Consider the following 21,192-nt stretch of genomic DNA (forward strand, 5'->3'; position numbering starts at 1 on the left):
TGTCCTATCATATTTTTCAGTTTGTAGAATGTGCAAAGCAAGGATGGACTTTGGAATAAAATTTGATAGTTGGAACATTCGAGAGACAGATGCTCCACTAGGGACAGATGAAAAAATGGTAAACATATACCTTTTTCTCCTCTTTCATCATTTGAATAGCAATGACGTGTCACCAACCTTGGTAGGCTCTTGTTTCAAACTCTCCTTACTACATACATGAATTTGAGGAGTACAATTCTAATATGAGTGATCATGTTGATTTGAATGACATGAATCCTTAGAACGATAATGTAAATAATGATGGAACCTATGATGGTTATCTCTTGGATGCTCTTAGTACATTTGGGGCACTTTTCACCATTTTGTAGAATTTTAGTGCGCCAAATAAGAAGTGTCGTGGGTTGTTATTGCCCCACTTTGAATATATGTTAGTAAAAATAAACGTTGAGATCTCCTCAAGTCCTTTGGACATTTATGGGATGAGATGATATCTTGATAGTCCCAATATACTCATGAATCAAAATGAATTTTTAATACTAGTGCTACATTCTAGCTTCATTGATTGCATTTAGGGGTTGATATTCCATACAAGGAACCTAAACTCCTCATTTAAGGCATCGAGTTTGCAAAAATACATCATAACATCAAGATTTGAAAACAAGAATTCGAGTGTATTAGTTAAAAGCTTTAGATATATAAATGAATTACTTCAACTTATTATCTATCTATAGTATGAATCTTTTTAGAGTTTATTATATACAAATTTATGAACTTATCAATAAAATATTGCATTCTAATTCTATAATTGGGAATAGAATATCTCTATGTTATTTACCTTGAAAAAAATACGAAACTATTTGTTTGTTTGTTCGTTTATATATATATATATATATATATATGTGATTAATAAATACTTTAAAATAATTTGAGGATAGGTATCTAATTAATTTAATATTTTGACTTAAAAAATATAAAATTAAAGTTTATATTCCCTAAAAAGATTAAATTTGAAGTTTATATTCTTTATTCCTCTATATATATATATATATATATATATATATATATGAATGTAATTTGATAATAAATTAAAGTAAATGAATAAATAAACAATAATTTAATTAATAAATATGTTAAGATAATGGAAAGTTAATTAAGACCCGCTACATCAATTTAACAAAAAAAAAATCAGATTTATGTTCATTAAAATATAGATTAAATAAGATGTAGAATTTAGGTTTATATCCCTAACAGGAAAATGATAAAAATGTGAAGGTAATCTAATTGAATCTGCATATCACTGGACATCATATATTTCAGATTTATCTATATGTAAATGTATTAATTAACTTTCTATTTTAGTTCAGTGACATTTGAATAGTTTTTATTTTAAGAGCTTTTAAAATGAATCAAATGGACATATTCATTACCACAAGTCATATAATAAATTTTTTGAAAATATTTTATATACTTGGGAGCTTGAGGCAAGATCCATATCCAAATTAATGGTTTGATATTGCAATGAGGTCAACGAGTGTTTTCTCCTTGCTACTTTGGCTTCTCACTATTTTATTATGATGGCGCATCAACTAGAATACTGTAACAAGATCTTTATGAAGATGTCACATTTGATTGAACTCAAGTTAGGGAGACTTGCATGGTTCGAGTGAGTTCAAGTAAGTTTGAGACATTGTTTGGGAGTGGATAATTTCCTGGATTTTACCCACTCTGTAGTATGACAAACCATTCCAATTCCAACTCAGACTGCTCTGGATAGATGGAAGGCATGAATATTGTGGGAGAGTACACTATATAGTGTACTATCTCTCACTCTGACTCCCACATCTTGTATTCATGTCACAAAGTTTGTGAGACGTACATATAATTATAAAGTTTGAAAAACCATAGGGAAAAGAGTGTTGTAAAAAAGACATGACATATTTTCTCACAACTAGATGTGGTATGATGATTTGATATATCAAATAATGCCTATTACATACAACATGCTCTACAATAGAGACACACACAAGCTCTGATAATAAGGGTAAATGTAGTGACAATCAATAACAATAGCAATAATGATAGGAAATCCTCACATGTTTTTCTTTAATTTTGAAATGATAATATCATTTGCCCATACTTATGCAACTCTACTATAAGACCACTTATGAACTGATAATTTGTACGACTGGCTGCCAAAACATCATTGTCGAATAAGACTTCAACCTCATTAACCAATATCAATTAAAAAAAAATTAAAATTTTAAAAAATAAATTAATATCTTTTAATAAAACCCAAATTAAAAAATGTTGTTTAATTTTTATTCAAATTCAAATTAATTATAAAATCAACACATTTCTGAACGTGTTATACCCTGCAACAACAAAGATAATAAATAAAATGCAGTAAAAAAGATAGAATTATTTTAACTTTAAAGAGTATGTGTGTTAAGGATCATTGTAATGTCAATAACAGAGCTTAGTTTCTATATAAGCAATAAGGAATTTTTTATTGCTATAAAATTTATTTGTTTAAGTTTTAAAATTTATTAAATTCTTTTTAATTGAAATATTTATATTAAATATATGTTTAAATTTTATTTTTAATTATCTAATTTTTAATTATAAAATAAATATATTCATAAAATTTAATAACACTTTTCTTAATTTATTATATTATTTATTATTTTAATTTATTTATTATTTTAATAGATTATAAATTTATTAATAATATTTACCTCATTTAACCTAAAAAATTATAATACAACATTATTATTTTTTATTATTTGTTAGAAACATATATATAATTTCTCATTTCTATTTGCAAAATATTTAAATAACTTATTTATAATATAATTTTTTTATATAATATGTATAATTATAATTATAATTAATCGTATAGTTCTTATGAATACAAATTCTCACTTTGGCCATTTATTTTCTCTAATAGAGAGAAAATTTATTTTCTCTAATAGAGAGAAAACAATTTGCCCATTAATTTTTTTATCATACATATTTATTATTATTTAAAATATTAATTTAATTAATTATTAATTATTAAATAATTATAATTTTTAATTATTCATTATATTTCTATCTTGAGTCATTTTAATTTAAAACTAATTTAAAATTTATATATTTTTTACTAAAAATAAAATTAAAAATAGTAACTTAGTTAACAGATTCAAGAGAAACTCTAAAGATATAATAAAAAACTTATTCGACACTAAGCTCCTTAAATTTTGTAGTTCCTAGGACCTAATCATTTGTAATGGTATTAACAAGTGGCCTCTCTCTAATCATATGACCTATTTCCATGTGATGAGTAGTAGTGTCATGGATTATGCGATTTGTGATACCCATGTCCTCAACCATATTAAAACATTTGAGCTAATTAATGGGAAGGAGCCTGATTCTAACCACAGTCCTCTATCTCTATCCCTCAATCTTTTTATGCATACCACCAACATGCATGAGACTAGTGAAAGAAAAAGACACATTTGCTTTGATAGAAGTAATGTTGACCTTTTCTTAAGAGATTTGGAAAGGGATTTAGGCTCCCTGACATATAATAACAACATTGATCAAATTTATTATCATTTTACTACTACCTTATCCACTACCATTAGGAAGTTCACTAATGAGACTTTGTATAAGAAGAAAAATAGAACTTCCAATCCTTGGTACGACAAAGATTGTAAAATTGCCAGGAAAGCGATCAGAGACACTCCTACTGAAGCCATTAAGCTTCTAAATATAAGTATATACAAGTCTCTCATCAAGAGAAAGAAGAGGTCATATATTAATAAGAGACAAGAGAATATTCTCCACCTTTCTAAAGTTGAGCCCAGAAAGTTTGGTCAGAATGTGCCTATTCGTAAAACTAAAGATACTCTTTCCATCGCCCTAGAAAATTGGGACAACTATCTTAGAAGTTGTATGACTATCCAGACACCATGGGAACCATCTTAAACACTCCTATTAAGGAAGATATATTTTCCCCAGAATACGTTGAGTCTAGGATTAATAAGCTCGCTAATGGGAAAGCTAAACATATTGAGGGATACCAAGATGAGATCTTTAAAATGGGAAGATCTATCCTTATTCCGCATCTCCACAAGCTTCTCAATTTGGTGGCATAGAATGACTTACCTAAGTTTTGGACGCAAAGCCTTATTGTGCCTATCTTTAAAGATTGGGACAAAATAATTCCCTCTAACTATAGGACCATTATGATTAGCCACATCCTATCCAAGCTATGGGGCTCATTTTGGAAAAGAAGCTTAGCCTTTGGATTGAAAACCATGGTAAAACAGCTAAAGGGCAAGCTAGTTTAAGGAGACATCACTCAACTATCGACCATCTTGTCAATTTCAGGATCATTATAAAGGAATGTCACAATAGTAAAGACGATCTCTTATGTTTTTTTGTGGACTTTAGAAAAGCTTTTGACACTGTTCTTTGAGATAAGCTATGGGAGAGACTTGTAGAGATCATGGTTCCTCTTGAAATGAAGATTGTTGTGATCTGCCTCTACGAGACTGTCATTTCCAATCTTAGGACCAACAAATGGTGTTATAAAGATATTAAATGAAATATTGAGGTTAAGCAAGGGTGTCCCCTATCTCCTACCCTTTTTTTCATTTACATCAATAAGCTTGAGTGTCTAGAAATTGTTGGTTGTAAGGTAACTGAGCTTGATGGTATAATCATTACTCTTCTACTTTATGCTGATGATATCGTTCTTATTCAAAAAATCCATGATGACATAGACAAGAAGCTTAAGATTCTTCATGTATACTCCTCCAATATGGGTATGACGGTTAATACCGATAAGAACAAAGTCATGATCATTAAATAAAAGAAGATCACCCATGGTGATTTCATCTATGATAACCATTGTTTAGAGCAAGTTTCTTCTAACAAATATTTGGGTATTGACTTTCCTCATCAGCTCAACTTGAATTATAGCATTGAGGAAAGGATTATTGGAGGTTGGAAAGCTTATTATGAGCTTGAAAACAATTGCAAGTCGATCGATCTTTGCATTTGTAGTAAAAAAAAGGTTCCTCAAAGATACTATTACCTCTAATTTTAAGGACAATTTGTGGGTTGATAAGGAGTTGGAGGGTAAAATTAAGCTCAGATACTATAAGGAGGTGATCAACCCCACCCTATATAACAATAATTATCTCTCTTTGTTGACCAAAACTAAGAAAAAAATGAACGTTTCTAGGATAAGAACTAATTCTCATGAGCTTCAAAGTGAAACCGAGCGATGGTCTTCTCCCAAGACTCCATGGGATGATATAATATGTCATATTTGCGATACTAAGGAGGTGGAATATGAAAAATACTTCTTTTTATACTAGCTAACTCTTACATCTTCTCTCAATTCACTAACATCTACCATACTTCCAATCTTCTTCACTTATTAAGCCAACCCAACTATAGCGATCTTTCTCTTCTTTTTTTATCACATAAATAAGATTTTGAAGAATCACAATTTGATTCTTTTTCTTTTCTTGAGGTCCGACAGACCGCATTGGTCTTAATGGCCATTAATCATCATCCATCATCATCATAATTATGATTGTAATTGTGTTTTTCTCATTATTATTATCATCATAATAAATTTTTATTACTATTTTTTTAGTATTATTTAGTAAGATTAAACATCCCTTACCTTACTAATGCCCATCATGGCTTTAATAATTATTTCAAAATTCCTTGAAATTTTCATAAGTTATAATATCTTCATTACATAGAATTTTCAGTTTACATGAGAATAATTATGAACTTAATTTTGATTAACGCAGTAATGTTAAAAAGTGGGGTCTTACATATATGTCAATGATGGTAAGAGGCAATTTTATTTTAAATGGATCTCATGGTAAGATTGAAAGTTGTGGTAGAGAAAAAATGTAGTCTATAGGATGTCAAAATGTCATAATGAATGGGTGGAAATACACTACAAAATACTACAACAACAATAACTAGGGTTTGAATTATGTGTTATGGTTTGATAAAACTAGTAGTATTCAATTGAATATTGCTTGTCCTTGAACTGGCTGCTTAACTTGTTCCCAAATGAAAATAACACTGAGTGCTATAGTCACTCATTATCCAAGTGGAAATGGCTAGAGGAACGATGTGACCATTGAAAACAACATTGGAACAAATATGACCTAAGAGTTTGTGGTTTGTTTTTCCTCTCACATGTCTCCCACCAAATTAAAAATAACCAATGGACTGGCATAAATTTATTCTTACCGAAGCTTTCACTAGGTCGCATAACATCAAAAACGTATTGGAGAAAGGGTAATGTTGTTGGAAAATTAATCATTACAACCAAAATAAATGAACAATGCACCATACCTAAAAGTACAAGGACAATTGACTCACAAATTTAGGTTTATGGCGGAAGGAATGTGAAGTAAATGAGATTTCTTCCCCATCCTTGCAATACATCAATCAATCAAGATCAATGAAATATTTGCGCATAGTTAATCTAATTGTAAATGTTTTAGTGTATTGTGAATCGTAAGAAGGACAATGCGCATGTGGAATGGTCAGGTGTTTTTAATATGTAATTTAATGGGTTGATTGTGCAGGTCATATGACATATTAGCTATGTTGCATGAGTTTATGGAACTAGGGAACGTTGGAAACTTGGGTATGGGTTTCGGGAACAGCTAGAGGTTTCCCCAAAATTTATAGGAAACAGCTAATCGGGAGCGGTAATATTATATAATAAAAAACTTAAAAATAAAAAAATAAAAAAATATATTTTTAATTATATAATTTATATAATAATCAAAATTAATATTGAATCAAAATATTCAAATATTAAAATCAATTTAAATATATAAATAATAAAGATATAATCTCTCTTATATATAAATATATTCTTTGGGTGTCTCTCTCCGTGAGTTTATATATATAAAATATTAAAATGTCAAGTTCATTATGACACATGACGAGTCTTTGAAACGATCTGGCTTAAAATTACAAAGGTACAGTTTTAGATGTGTTTCTCTAGTTATTCTTAAGAGAAAAAGTAAAACAACTCTAATGTTTAAGCATTGAATGCCAAATATAATATGCACACACAATCTTCTGGGATATATATGTTAACACTCAGGTTTTTCCCTTTGACTCCCAAGGGAATACGGCCGAGGTAACCACAAACCAACTTTGGATTACAGGTTCTAGCCTACCTACAATCAGAGAGGGCTCTCTCTTTTGATTTAGCTTTGTTTTTAGGATTTTAGGCTAGTTATGAAGTATAAGGTTTTGTTTGAATTTTGGTTGTCATCTGTTGTCTGAAGAAGGGTTTGCAATGATCAAAGAGGGTTTATTCCATTGGGCAAATGGAGTCCATGACTGATTATTACTTAGTGTCTGTGATAAAAGAGTGTTACTGCAGAGCCAGATAGGTATCCATGATACAAACCTTTGATTTGAGAAGAAATAGTATAGAATCACACCATGAAAGGCAACAAAGATTTCTTTCTTGGTGATACAGAACATAAAAGGCTGAATCTTATTCAAGAGCAAAAGAGAATTCTCGAATAGAATTTACCATAAAATTAGAGTAAACAGGAGCATTTAAGAATTCCATATTTACAACTAATCTTGAAGAAAACATAGTTAGCAGGAATGATTGAGTTTAGGGTGTCTTACTGGACAAATCCTGAACTATTCATTTTCCTTCCTACTAAGAAAAAATATATCATAGATAAGTTATGTAAACATATAAAACATAGAGACAGTTAGGAAAACACATATTGTATCATGAGAAAACACGAGAGTTCTGCAACAGCTGACAATCCCATTACAACACGTCCAAGCATAGCAAAGTTAAGAAAACCAACAACTTCTTGTATTATACTTCTCAGAACATACAACCGAGTTCTTCAGAACAAATAAACAACAACCCCCAAAAAAGCTAAGCGGGGCGTATATATACAAAATTTTCTTTACAAAATATCTGAAAATGAGTCATCGACTCATAACTTTCTTTACCAACTCTCAAAAATAGTGGATACAATAGTTATTGCTATTAAAGCAGATTGATTACAACTAGTCATTCCTGTCAGAGATATTTTGACTTTTGGGGCGTCTTGGGACGACTGAGCACCTTTGCATTGATTTTGAGAATTCTTGCATTATGCTGCCCTGTCATGATGTTGCTGCATTGGACACATTAATTGCATTATCTAGCTGTATCCAGACACTGTGCTTTTCATCTAGTTATTTTCCACTGTTGCTTAAGTAGATTTGATACATGAGTCATTTTGAAAATGCTGACTTTAGGCCCAAAAATTAATTTATCAAAGTAAAGTTTCTATCATACTCCTCCACCATTCTTCAGTGGGCAATTGGTGTCTCTGCATTTTGATTAGAATTTCATCAGCTTCAATGTATTTGTAATAATTGGGAGTAACTGCAAAAAGGTGCCTGATCTCATGCTCAATAAAAAATAGATTTTCCAGCTTATCGTAATTATGGACTTTCCTTGCTCTCTTTCAAAATTTTTTGAAGCTGTAACACCTTTTATTTGCTGAAAACAAACTACTATAGTTAAGTAATAATGTACAAGGCAATGTCAGATTATATACATGGAAAGTAGTCAAAATAGTGTTTTAACATCCGACCATTTACAGGGCCCTCTTGAACTTCAGTGTCATCCAAATTTTTCAAGAAATATGTGTTATTTCCTTGTACTACTTGAATAAAAAAGGGTCCTTTCCAAAGGGAATCAAATTTTCCATGTTTTCCCTTATCTTCTCTTCTTGAGTCCCATTTAAGCACTTTATCACCAATGAAAAAGTCTTCTGCTTTTGTTCTTCTGTCAAAATTTTTATTTAGCTTCTCTTGTAAAACTTGAACTCTGTTGTATACCTAGTCTCTGGTTTGCTGCAAACAGATTATTTGGTTGATACTCCTTTGCATATCATTGGGTTCAGCTTGGGTTTCTTGAAGCAATTTGATGACATGAATCCCTAGTGATGAAGGAAATTTGGCCTCCATTCCATAAACCAACTCATATGGGATGATCCCAATAGATCTCTTGGTTGTTAGCCTATCTGCCCATAAGGCATTTGCAAGCTTTTTATGCCAATTTTTCTTATTTTCCTCCAACATCTTCTTGATGATGTTAATAAGGCTCTTATTAGATGATTCAGCTAAACCATTGCCTTGAGGGTAGTATGTTGTGGAATGACCCAAGGTAATATGGAACTTATGACAAAAATTGACCATTTTCTTGGATCTAAAAGCAACAACATTATCTGTAATAATCTTTTTAGGGCAACCAAATCTGGATAAAATATTAGTTTCAAGGAACTGAATGATAATGGAATCATTCGCTTGTCTGCATGGAACAACCTCAATCCATTTGGTAAAATATTCCATGGCTGTTAGGATCCATTTGTGTTGACCTGAAGATGAAGGATGAATTTCTCCAATGAAATCTAAGCCCCATTGCTGAAAGGGCCTTTCTGTTGAAATAGGTTTTAGAGGTAAGGGCAATAATTTTCTTTTTCCCTCAAACAACTGACACTTATGACATGAAGTAATAAATCTCTTGACATTTGCAAATAGAGTAGGCCAATAGTAACCTGCCCTCAATATCTTATCCACAGTGGATTTCCAATATAAATGTCCACCACAGTCACCTGAATGAAAATCTTTCATAACATTGTCAGTTTCATTGACTGTTAGAAAATTCAACAATATACCCTCATGATTTTTCCACAGTAAATTACCATTCATAACACAAAATATTGAAGCTTTCATTTTTAAAAATCTGCTTTTGGTTCTGGACAATCCTGGGGGAGCACACAGGTTTTGCAATACATAACAGATATCAACATACCAGGGGGATTGTTCAAAGGCTATATTGATATGTGGAGTCGCCAGCTCCGGTTCATTGTCCAGCTGATTAATATCCAAGGCTTGAAAGTTTGCTTCAGACATGAGTTTAGCCAAACCTTGTCCCTTTATCAGTTTTGTTGGTCTTATTTCGATGTGATATTCCAAAATACTAGCAATCCGTTTTCCTCTTTTGCCCTCTAATCCTTCTTGAGTCAATATGTCTTTCACAATGGCATTTGGCACATAATCAATAACATGAGAATATAGGATATAAATCCTAAAATCTTTGATGGCCTTAAACAGGGAATAAGCCTGCTTTTCCATAATCTGATATTTCAAGGGTGCATCTCTAAGGGCTCTGCTAAAGAAAGCAATAGGTTTCTCGTTTCCTTGGTCATCCTTCTATAGTAAAACTACAACAATAGTATGTTGGGAGGCAAAAGAGAAGATAATGAAATCTTTATCAAATTGAGGACTTGTAAGAATGGGTGTTTGAGTCAAAGAAGTCTTGATGCCCTCAAAGGCCTGTTTAGCTTCTAGTGTCCATTTTACCTTGGAATCTTTTTTCAACATGTGGTTTAATAGCCTTATCAATTTTGCTAGATTTGGGATAAATCTTCTTAGAAAGTTGATATTTCCCAAAAAGGCTTGTAATTCCTTAATGTTTCTTGGTTGTGGGACTTCTAGAATAGCTCGAATTCTATCAGGGTCAGTTCTAATTCCCTCTTTAGAAATGATATGACCTAGCAACTTACCCTCTTCCAGGCCAAACAAGACTTCTTGGGATTTAAGGAAATACCATATTTCCTACATGTCAGAAACATCTGCCTCAGGTGTCTAAGGTGTTCTTGGTCAGAATTAGAAAAAGGAGTGGGGTCATCAAGATAAACAACTAAGAAGTCATGAATCTCCTTTGCAAAGGCAATATCCATTGCTCTTTGAAAAGTAGCTCCTGCATTTTTTAGTCCAAAAGGCATTTTGACATATTTAAACGTTCCCCATGGGGTTGTGAATGTTGTTTTATCCTGGTCATCAGGATGGACCAAGATTTGATTAAAACCTGAAAATCCATCAAGTAATGAGATTCTAGAAGCCCCAACCACCCTTTGAAGAATGTGATCCTTTTTGGGTAAGGGATAATTGTCCTTGAGGGAAACTTGATTCAAGTTTCTAAGGTCAACACAAAGCCTAATCTCACTAGTTTTCTTCCTTGTAGGAACAAGATTGGATATCCATTCTGAAAATCTGATGGGTGCTATGATACCTGCTTTAAACATTTTTTGCACCTCTTTCTCAATTGAAGGGAGAAGTATAGGATTAATTCTCCTTAATTTCTGTTTGAAAGGCTTTTGATTTGGTTTGAGAGGAATAGTGTGTTGAATGACTGAAGTATCATAGGATTTTAAATCCTCATATCTCCATGCAAATACATCTTGAAACTCTTTAAAGAGGTCAACATACTTGGGCTTCTGATCAAGGGGCAAAGACTTTGATAATTTTATTATCTTGGGATTTTCAATTGTTCCAATGTTGCACTCTTTAATGACAGCCTTTAGGGGCTGCATCTTTGGTTTCCTAGGAATATCCTTTGAATAAAAAATGTCTTCCAAAGGGGTCAGGCCTATGGGTAAAAAATTGTCCTTTAGTTGTATGACCTCAGCCTCTGCTCCAGCTATTTCATCAAGATTGATTTGTTTAAGCTCTTGTACATTCTTATTATCAAAGGTTGTTGGGTGAAGTATTTGATTAGTTGTTTTGACTGATATAGTTCTCTGACCTTGGTTGCTCTGTGGTTGGGAGTCTTCTACAACATCAGTATCAACATTTAGGCCCGAAAACTCTTGTTGCAGAGTTAAAAAGTTATTTATCTGTGTATCATCTTCAAATACTTGCCAATCTTTGACATTGTTTGGGATGGAAGGTCTGTGTTTTATCTCAGCTGTAAAACAATGGTTGGGTTCAAAGGGTAATTTACAAGTATTAGCAAAAGTAGCTAGGCTGTGTGCATGAAGGTTGTGGCTTCTAGATATTTTGGTCAGTTGAAATTCAGTAAAGACATCAAGTATTTCAATAGCAACAGTTCTGTAAGACCTTAGCCTTTTGTCATTGGTGACGAAATTTCCTTTCATTTGTTGGATAATGAGGTCTGAATCTCCCAAGATTGACACTTTTGTTCCCTGTAAGGATTTGATCAGTTTGAGGCCTAGTAAGAGAGCTTCATATTCTGCCATATTATTAGTACATCTGAAATTTAACCTATAAGCTCGACCCTCTGCATGATTTTTTTGTTTATTGTGGATCCACACTCCTGCTCCTGGCCCTAACTTGTTAACTGATCCATCGAACTCAAGAAACCAAAGGATTTCTTGATTTAGAGCAGAATTAGGAGACTCATTAGGACTTGGAATCGGGAGTTGGAGGTGTTGTTTTTCATCTGATTTATTTTCTAGAACAGTTTGATCAATCGATTGCCTAATCTCAAGACCTTGGGTAACTGATTGCTCATTAGTATGCATGTTTTGTTCCAGAGTGAAAGGTTTGTTATCAACTGTGGGACATGTGTTATCATTGAACAAAATGAAGGAATCCATATCAGAATGGACTGCATAGATGGGAAAATTTTGAGGTTTTTCTTCACTGCTCACCATATATTTCATGAGTGTCTCTCTATATAGCCTCTTTGGTTGCCCAAAGACAGAGATAGTTGCATAAGACATGTCTAATTGTAGGGACCCTTGGAGCTTGGCTCCCCATGATCTTGATAACAACATTCCATATTTAGGTGGGATATCAGCTACCACCACATCCATTAAAATAGTTTTATTTGGATATTGGACAAGGGAAACACACAAATTTTTGACCAGGCCCAAGCATTTGACTTGGCTGGAACCAAATGAGAATAAGTCCTTATACGGCCTTGTGATGTCTAGGTTAAGTCTCTCCATTACAGATTTAGGCATAAGATTATGTGAGGCGCCCGAGTCAAACATTGCATTGTGTAGTATCTTGTCATGAATGTGCAAGCTAACATAAAAAGGTAAAACTCCTGTGCTTATTGTTTTCCCATCAACTTCTGGGCCAAAAAGTACCTCTGGTGTATCATCCAACACATTGACATCATCTTTATTCTGAGTTAATTGGAGGGATTTTTTGATTTGCTGCTTGTAAATGTCATGCTTAGCCAGCTCTGAAAGAGGGATGGCTATCTTCAACTTACCAATTTCAGCTTCTAGGTCAAAAGGTTTGTCAGATTGGGTCTTGGCATTATGGTTAGCAGCTGTTTCTTTCTCAACTGACTTTCCAGAGGCACCCTCTTGGGTTTGAGTTTTATCTTGGGCTTTATCTTTTTTACTAACCTTTTGAGGACTATTACTTTGATTGTGCTCTGAAGGAGATGTTACCAGTTGCTTTTGACTTGGGGGGTGTATTTCAGTTACATCCTCCACTGTTACTTCATTTGTAATAGAGCTAGTTTTGTCAATTGGTTCTGTAACAGTGACCTTCTCCTTTGACATCTTGGGTTGTTTGTTATCTTTTGTTTTTACAGGCTGTGGCACATTTATGGTCCTGCTTCTCAGCTTGTATTGTTTATGAACTTCAAAAACAACAGTGTCATAGCCCTGCTTGAAGTCAAATGACTCACCAGATTTGGTTTGGAACTGATCAACATCATCATCTTCCTGATCTTCTTGACTTAGGAAAACCTGTTGTTCATTATTTAGACCCATCAGATTAATGTGAGTATCATCTATCTGTTCACTAGAGGTGGATGCTTCAGCATAGTTTTCATGAAAAGGAGGTCTTATGTCTTGTTCTGGGCTGGCCCTTCCAGCATTTGGGTTTTGGTTTCTTCTAAAGCCAGGATTTCTGACAGCATTGTTTTGTGGTCCCTCCCATGATGATTTTCGTTCAACTGATTCTACTCTATCTCCAAGCCTATGCATACCGGTGATTATTGCATCTAGTTTCTGATCCCAGCCTGAAGGCTCTTCTTTGAAGGTAGTCTTTCTCTCAGTCCTTGCCCTATTTCGCTTGGCTATCAGGCTGGCTTCCACACTGATTGCTATATCTTGCATCTCAGCTAAAGTTTGGGGGCTTCTTTCTCTCAATTGGTATGCCATGTCTGAATCAAACCCATCAGGAAAGGTATACAAGGCCAGATCAGGTGGAGGCCTTAGATTCTGGGGGATGGCGTTGTATACATTATTAAATCTAGCACAATAGTCCAGGACAGTTTCTTGAGGACCTCTTTTAATAGAATTGTACTCAGACAATATGTGAAGGGGGTCTTTCATCTTTTCCCATCTGTTTAGGAAAGTTTGGTAGAGGGCTTCTGGATTAGCAATAGAATTTGCTGGAAGAGATCTGAACCAGGACCTTACATCTCCTGTTAAACTTTGAACAAAAATCTTCATTCTAACCCCCTCATCATCTATCTCATAATTTTCAAAGTAGTCCTGCATCTTTTTGGTATGTTGCAGGGCTGGATAGGAACTAGCACCACCAAAATATGAGATCTTGGTCTGGTAATCCTGAGGCATAGCCCCTAGATTTGCTGGTAACTGTAAAGGGGCATATCTGTTAGCCATGTTTGCTGCGATAACTGGACCAACAGGAACAAATGGAACAAGTGGAGGGAAATGGATGAGAGGGGTGTGTGTAGTTGATGGGGGAGTTGAACAAGCAATATGTGAAGTAGATGTAGAAGTGGGAGACTGTGAAGTTGTGATGTGAGGATGAAAGGGGACTTTAGCAGGTGTAGGAATGTTACTCTGAAACCCTGCTTCAGGGCTTGAATCTGGACTAGCTTCTTCCTTTTCTTGTTTCCTAAGGGTCCTCGAAATCAGGTTTGGATTTTCAAATACAGGTGATGGATTTGGATCTGGATTAGATCTAGTGTAACGTGTCTTCTTCTTGGGAGCCAGCTTCCAAGTTTTCTGACCTCTTTGAAATTTTGTATAAAGTACTGTAAATCCGGCAGTGGTTAGGAAATTAGTTCAGTTCCCCAGTGGAGTTGCCAACTATGTTAACACTCAGGTTGTTCCCTTTGACTCCCAAGGGAATATGGCTGAGGTAACCACAAACCAACTTTGGATTACAGGTTCTAGCCTACCTGCAATCAGAGAGGGTTCTCTCTTTTGATTTAGCTTTGTTTTTAGGATTTTAGGCTAGTTATGAAGTATAAGGTTTTGTTTGAATTTTGGTTGTCATCTGTTGTCTGAAGAAGGGTTTGCAATGATCAAAGAGGGTTTATTCCATTGGGCAAATGGAGTCCATGACTGATTATTACTTAGTGTCTGTGATAAAAGAGTGTTACTGCAGAGCTAGATAGGTATCCATGATACAAACCTTTGATTTGAGAAGAAATAGTATAGAATCACACCATGAAAGGAAACAAAGATTTCTTTCTTGGTGATACAGAACATAAAAGGCTGAATCTTATTCAAGAGAAAAAGAGAATTCTCGAATAGAATTTACCATAAAATTAGAGTAAACAAGAGCATTTAAGAATTCCATATTTACAGCTAATCTTGAAGAAAACATAGTTAGCAGGAATGATTGAGTTTAGGGTGTCTTACTGGACAAATCCTGAACTATTCATTTTCCTTCCTACTAAGAAAACATATATCATAGATAAATTATGTAAACATATAAAACATAGAGACAGTTAGGAAAACACTTATTGTATCATGAGAAAACACGAGAGTTCTGCAACAGCTGACAATCCCATCACAACACGTCCAAGCATAGCCAAGTTGAGAAAACCAGCAACTTCTTGTATTATACTTCTCAGAACATACAACCGAGTTCTTCAGAACAAATAAACAACAACCCCCAAATAAGCTAAGCGGGGCGTATATATACAAAATTGTCTTTACAAAATATCTGAAAATGAGTCATCGACTTATAACTTTCTTTACCAACTATCAAAAATAGTGGATACAATAGTTATTGCTATTAAAGCAGATTGATTACAGCTAGTCATTCCTGTCAGAGATCTTTTGACTTTTGGGGCATCTTGCGACGGCTGAGCACCTTTGCATTGATTTTGAGAATTCTTGCGTTTATGCTGCCCTGTCATGATGTTGCTGCGTTGGACACATTAATTGCATTATCTAGCTGTATCCAGACACTGTTCTTTTCATCTAGCTATTTTCCACTGTTGCTTTAAGTAGATTTGATACATGAGTCATTTTGAAAATGCCGACTTTGGGCCCAAAAATTAATTTATCAAAGTAAAGTTTCTATCATACTCCTCCACCATTCTTCAGTGGGCAATTGGTGCCTCTGCATTTTGATTAGAATTTCATCAGCTTCAGTGTATTTGTAATAATTGGGAGTAACTGCAAAAAGGTGCCTGATCTCATGCTCAATAAAAAATAGATTTTCCAGCTTATCGTAAAGATCCTGCCCCGATGGGGGCCCTGCTTCCTCTGGAGCGCTTGCAGATGTTGTTATTTTATTTGTTTCAAAGTTGTTGACCCTTTTGGCATAATGTTCATGTGATAAAAATCTTCCTGCACTAGTCACCAAACTGGGGAGGCCCCTGTTATGTAGAACTGTGATTTTTGCGATAAATTCATTCACTTCTGCTTGTATTTCCTGACACTTTATCTCCAATGACTGGACATAACTTCTCAGGGTAAGCACCCTTTTTATCAGCATAATAGTATTAGTCCTGTCTCTAATGCCCATTCCTGCTAGCTGAAGGCCAGCCCAATTGTTAAGGACATTTATCATTCTGTTGGCTATTTCAGGCATACTCCCTAAAGATGCCTTGGCTCTTTGATTTTCAGCTTGAGCTCTGCCCAGAAGATTCATTTGTTCATGAACTATTTTGATGGACTGCCATTGGTCTATAATAGATTGGCCAATTTTAGCCCATAGAATTTTCTTTACATCAGCTATAGTTTTGTTCATGGTTAATTCATTTTCCGGCTCCTTTATCTTCTTTTCCAGGGTTCTTATTTCCCTTGTCCTCTCAGCCACATTCTGCTTTGATTTATCATATTTCTCTTCCAGTGTAGCCAATTTTTCTTTTTCTACCTTTAGTTCTGCCATCTGTGCCTCAAGAGCCTCCAATTCCTTCCTCATATTCTGCATGTCAAGGCTGGGTGCCTGCTCTGGTGCTGCCACATCTGGTGCTGGTGCTGAAGGGCCTGCTTCTGATGTCCTTTCTGGGGGAGGAATTATTACTTGAGGAGTATCCTCAAGATTTATAACCTGCTGAGGTGGCTGAGACACTTGTTCTCCTTCCTTTTGCTTTAGGGCCGCCTCCAAGGCACCCTCTGTTTCCACTAGCCTTTTGTGCAAAGCCACCAACATAGCCGTCACATCTTGATCTCTTCTTTGCTGGGCAACATCTTTAGTCTGAGGGTGAAGGGTTGGTGGTAGCTTAACCAGCTTCTTCAAAGCTGCTATGTCCTCATCTTTCTTCTTCATTAGTGCTTGCACTCCCTTAGGGTCATTTGGATCATGGCCCAGTTCTATGATGATTTCTTCCAAGGACTTGATTCTATTATCCTTGGCATGAGAGGAAGCTTTCTCTAGCTCCAATTGAGCAGTAGTGTTATTTAGGGAGTTTTGCAACCTATGTGCCAATAGAGTCTTATCAGCCAATGTAGCATAAACCATCTCCCCTGTTTGTTTGTGCAGTTCTATCTGATCCATAGGATGGATGTCCTTGGAAAAGACCTCTAGGTTAGTCCTAATATAGTCGGCAGCTGACTGAGGCTGCAGCATGGTGGGCCTAAAATGACTAAGAGTCATTTTTCCCTCTTGAATATCATAGGCCGACATAAGCCTTTCTTGATTGGTTGGCGCCATCTTGAGCAGCTGGTTATAGAGTTGGATTCTAATTGGCTCATTTCTTGCTTTTATCTCTATAAACTGCTTCTTGATGCTAGACTCAGACCTTGTCTGCTGCCCTGATGAACTAACTTCTCCTCCATGCTGTATTTCTTGTTCCTGCTGAAAGGAACTGGCTGATGTTTCAATGTTGGGAGGGAGCATGGTACCAGTGGGTCTTTCAGGAATCTCCTCCTCAGAAAAGGGATTCAGCCTTTGTCTTTTCTCACCTTTTTGATCTATTGAAGTGGTGAGAAGAGTTTCCTCCTGCCTATCTCTCTTCCTTGTTCTTTCCTCATTAGCTGCAGTTTGTAGCACCGAGGTTTCCACTATTACCTCCTGCCTAGGAGGGACTTTTTCCTGAGTTTGCTGCACTATATTTGAAGGTGCCTCAGCCATCTCTTCTTATCGTTCTGCTTGCTGCTCTATGTTAGAGAGTGGCTCCTCTTGTTGCATCTCTTTTCCTTTAGTTGTAGTTGCTGCTTGAGTAGAGGCTTGGGCAGATTGCTGTGGAGTAGTAGAAGAGGAAGCAGCTACTCCAAGATGTTTGAGTACTGGGGAGCAAACTTGTCCAAAAAATTCTAAGTCAACTGATTTTTCTAACTGCTTCATTTCTTTTTGTGCCATTTCTTCCCTAGAACATGCTCCACTAGGGTGCCCTCCTTCCATTCTAACTGATTTGCATATTTTTCAATGTGTGGGATTCTGACATGGTCATAGCTAGCAAGTCTGTATCTGACTCTTCTAAGACTTATAAAATGATTGGGGTCATAGGGTGACCAAAGGAAGCTTGTTTGCAGCTAGAAGCTCTTTAGAATTTTATCTGCTTCTTGCCATGCTTCTTCTCTTTTGTTGAAAATGAATGGGCCCAGTTGGTGTTTGATTTTCAGCTGTGCTTTCTTATTTCTGCTATGAAAGTGAATCATGTCTGCATTTCCAAATTGCCGGAAATACTCTAATGCAAAAAGTATCATGGGGACATACTTTGGCAGTCTGTAAGGGGCTAGCTCACAGCCATATATTCTAATTACTGTGTGGTCTTGGTAGAAGTACCAATCTCCAATGCTATAATTCTTTGAAAGCTGGAGGATCTTCTGCATATCGTCGATGAGTCTAGGAGGAGGAGAACTCTGTAGCAGAGACAAGGCCAGATAGATGAACAGATCAATGAACTCAAAATAGCTGTATGGGGAGCAAGAGATATGGTGACAAACTGATGACCAAAACACCACTGACCTCCTGTTTCCTTTTGCATCCAGCTTTCTCAAGGAGACAGGGAAACTATCAGGCTGAAAATATAACATTAAGTGATATATATAGGAGGTGTATTTGAATACCCTTTCCCTCTCCAGATTCATGAATTGCTCATGAATCTTGTCAGCAATGAATGTGGCATAATCATACTGGGGAGCAGGAGGCTGCCCTGGAGTGAACATGGATAACATCACCAAGGTTGTATCATCCACAAACTCACTGGTATTGAATCCCAGAATGTATGATATCATGTCCACTAGCAGTCTCCTTGTATCATTGAACCAGACATGTAGATAAGGAGAAGGTTGCCGAGGTCGATATTCTGGTTTCATGAAAAACTAACCAATCTTTGTGATCTCTGAGCTGGGCAACTTGGCAGCTTCTTGGAGCAGAAAATTCATAGAAAGGGGGACCAGAGGTGTTATAGACAATTTTGTGCCTTACAGCATCAGGCATGAATTGTCAATAATCCAAGGGATCCAAAGTCCCTAAACATGATGTTCCTACCCCTAGAGGAAAAGGTCAGCAAACCAACAACTCTCAGATCAGTTCTCCACCTGAAAACACTCAAAAACAAGCAATCCTGAAATCAAAGCAGGTGCTCCACTAGGCTTCTGCGCTGAAACTCAACTCCTCCATGGTGTACCTGCGTTGCAAAGCAAGTGGGACAAAGGCCACCTGCGCTGAGCGAGATGGGACAAGTGGCACACTGAGTCATTGCTCTGGAATCTTCCAAAAATGACACTTGGATCAGGGATTTCGCCTTGTAATGAGTCAGAGGCTCTGTTTCTCCAAGTGGAAGCAAGGTTCTCCAAGTGGACTCAAGAACTGAAGATCAACTGAAGAGAGAGAGGACACAAGGCAGCTACACATCAGTTGCAAGCTGACTCATCCCTTCTCAATTCATCTATATATTGAGCTCTCTCCTATGAGCTCAGGAGGCGGGAATTTTGTGCAAAGTAATGATATGCTGTTGGTTTCATTATAGAACTATTGGGTGATTGCTTGAAGGAGGTGAAGAGGAGAAATTCTTTCTGCTGGGAGGTGTTGCTGGATTGGGGCCTTCAATGGTTGTAACCTTCTCAGAACTTTACTTCTTCATTAATAAAAGCTATTGAGGTTCTTCTATATGCACTTGTTTCAATGATGTGTTGTGATAATTGTATATTTGATTTATGCTAATCCTTGAATCAGTTATGATTGCATGCTTCTTGTAGTTTCCTTCTTTGTTATTTTGCAGGATCTCATTGTAGCTGGGCCAGCAAAAGAGCAAGGAGCTGGGAGCAAGCAGCAAAGAGAAGAGTTTGGATTCGACATTAAGCGCAAGGCAACGGTTAGTGCATTTCCTCATTCTCTCTTGCTTTCATAAAGAAGTAAACCTTAAGTAGTTTTATTTACAGTTGTTGCTGAGGTACTATCACCCTTAGAGTGGGATAGGGTCATCCGAATCGGATACTTTTCCCTACTACAAACTGGCGACTCTGCTGGGGATCGTATCTGTGTTTGATTGTTTGTAGTATTTTGCTATTCATTTCCTGAACAAAAGAGTACCAAATCGAAAAGCTTTTGACTATATCAAAAGCGAAGTAGAAGGCAGCTACTCTAGCTCATTTCTGAGCATGTTCATGATTTGAAGAGCTGATATACAAGGATCCTTGTAAGCTCTTAGTGATAGATTTTCATCTTCCTTGTTATCCCTTAGTGTGTACTTGATTGATTGCTTCTGATTTGAGCAAAAACTGTGCATTTTTGAGAAAATTGTGACCCGGAAACTGAGAAAACGCAACTTTCGTTTTCCAAAGTAGGTAGTACACAGGCTACCTGCTTTGCAACGCAGGTCCCGAAGGGGCTACCTGCACTGAGAGCCAGACTGGCTGAGCAGCACCTGCGTTGGCCCAATTTTGCCTTGTGCAGTTGAGGTTTCCTCCCTTTTTCTTGCCTGTTTTCACTATAGTTTTTGCAGCAAGTTGTCTTTCTTGTACCTATTCTGAAACCAACCTGACTTGCCATCATTCCGCCTCTGTTATATAACGAAATTGTACTTGTTCTTTTGTATTTCTTACATCATTTACAATTTCCCATAACGAAAGTGAACTAGTCTTGCTTTGGCCTCTTAGATCTGAACCTGTGTTAGGCATTTTGCTGGTCTAAAGAGTTAGCTTGTTTGCTGTCCACAACTGATTAGTCTTTTTACTTTCGTCATTATGGTTT

The sequence above is a fragment of the Pinus tabuliformis genome, chromosome 9 (assembly GCF_031772625.1).
Source record: "Pinus tabuliformis cultivar Carrire ecotype Pingquan chromosome 9, CPIR1, whole genome shotgun sequence".
Taxonomy (NCBI): Eukaryota; Viridiplantae; Streptophyta; class Pinopsida; order Pinales; family Pinaceae; genus Pinus; species Pinus tabuliformis.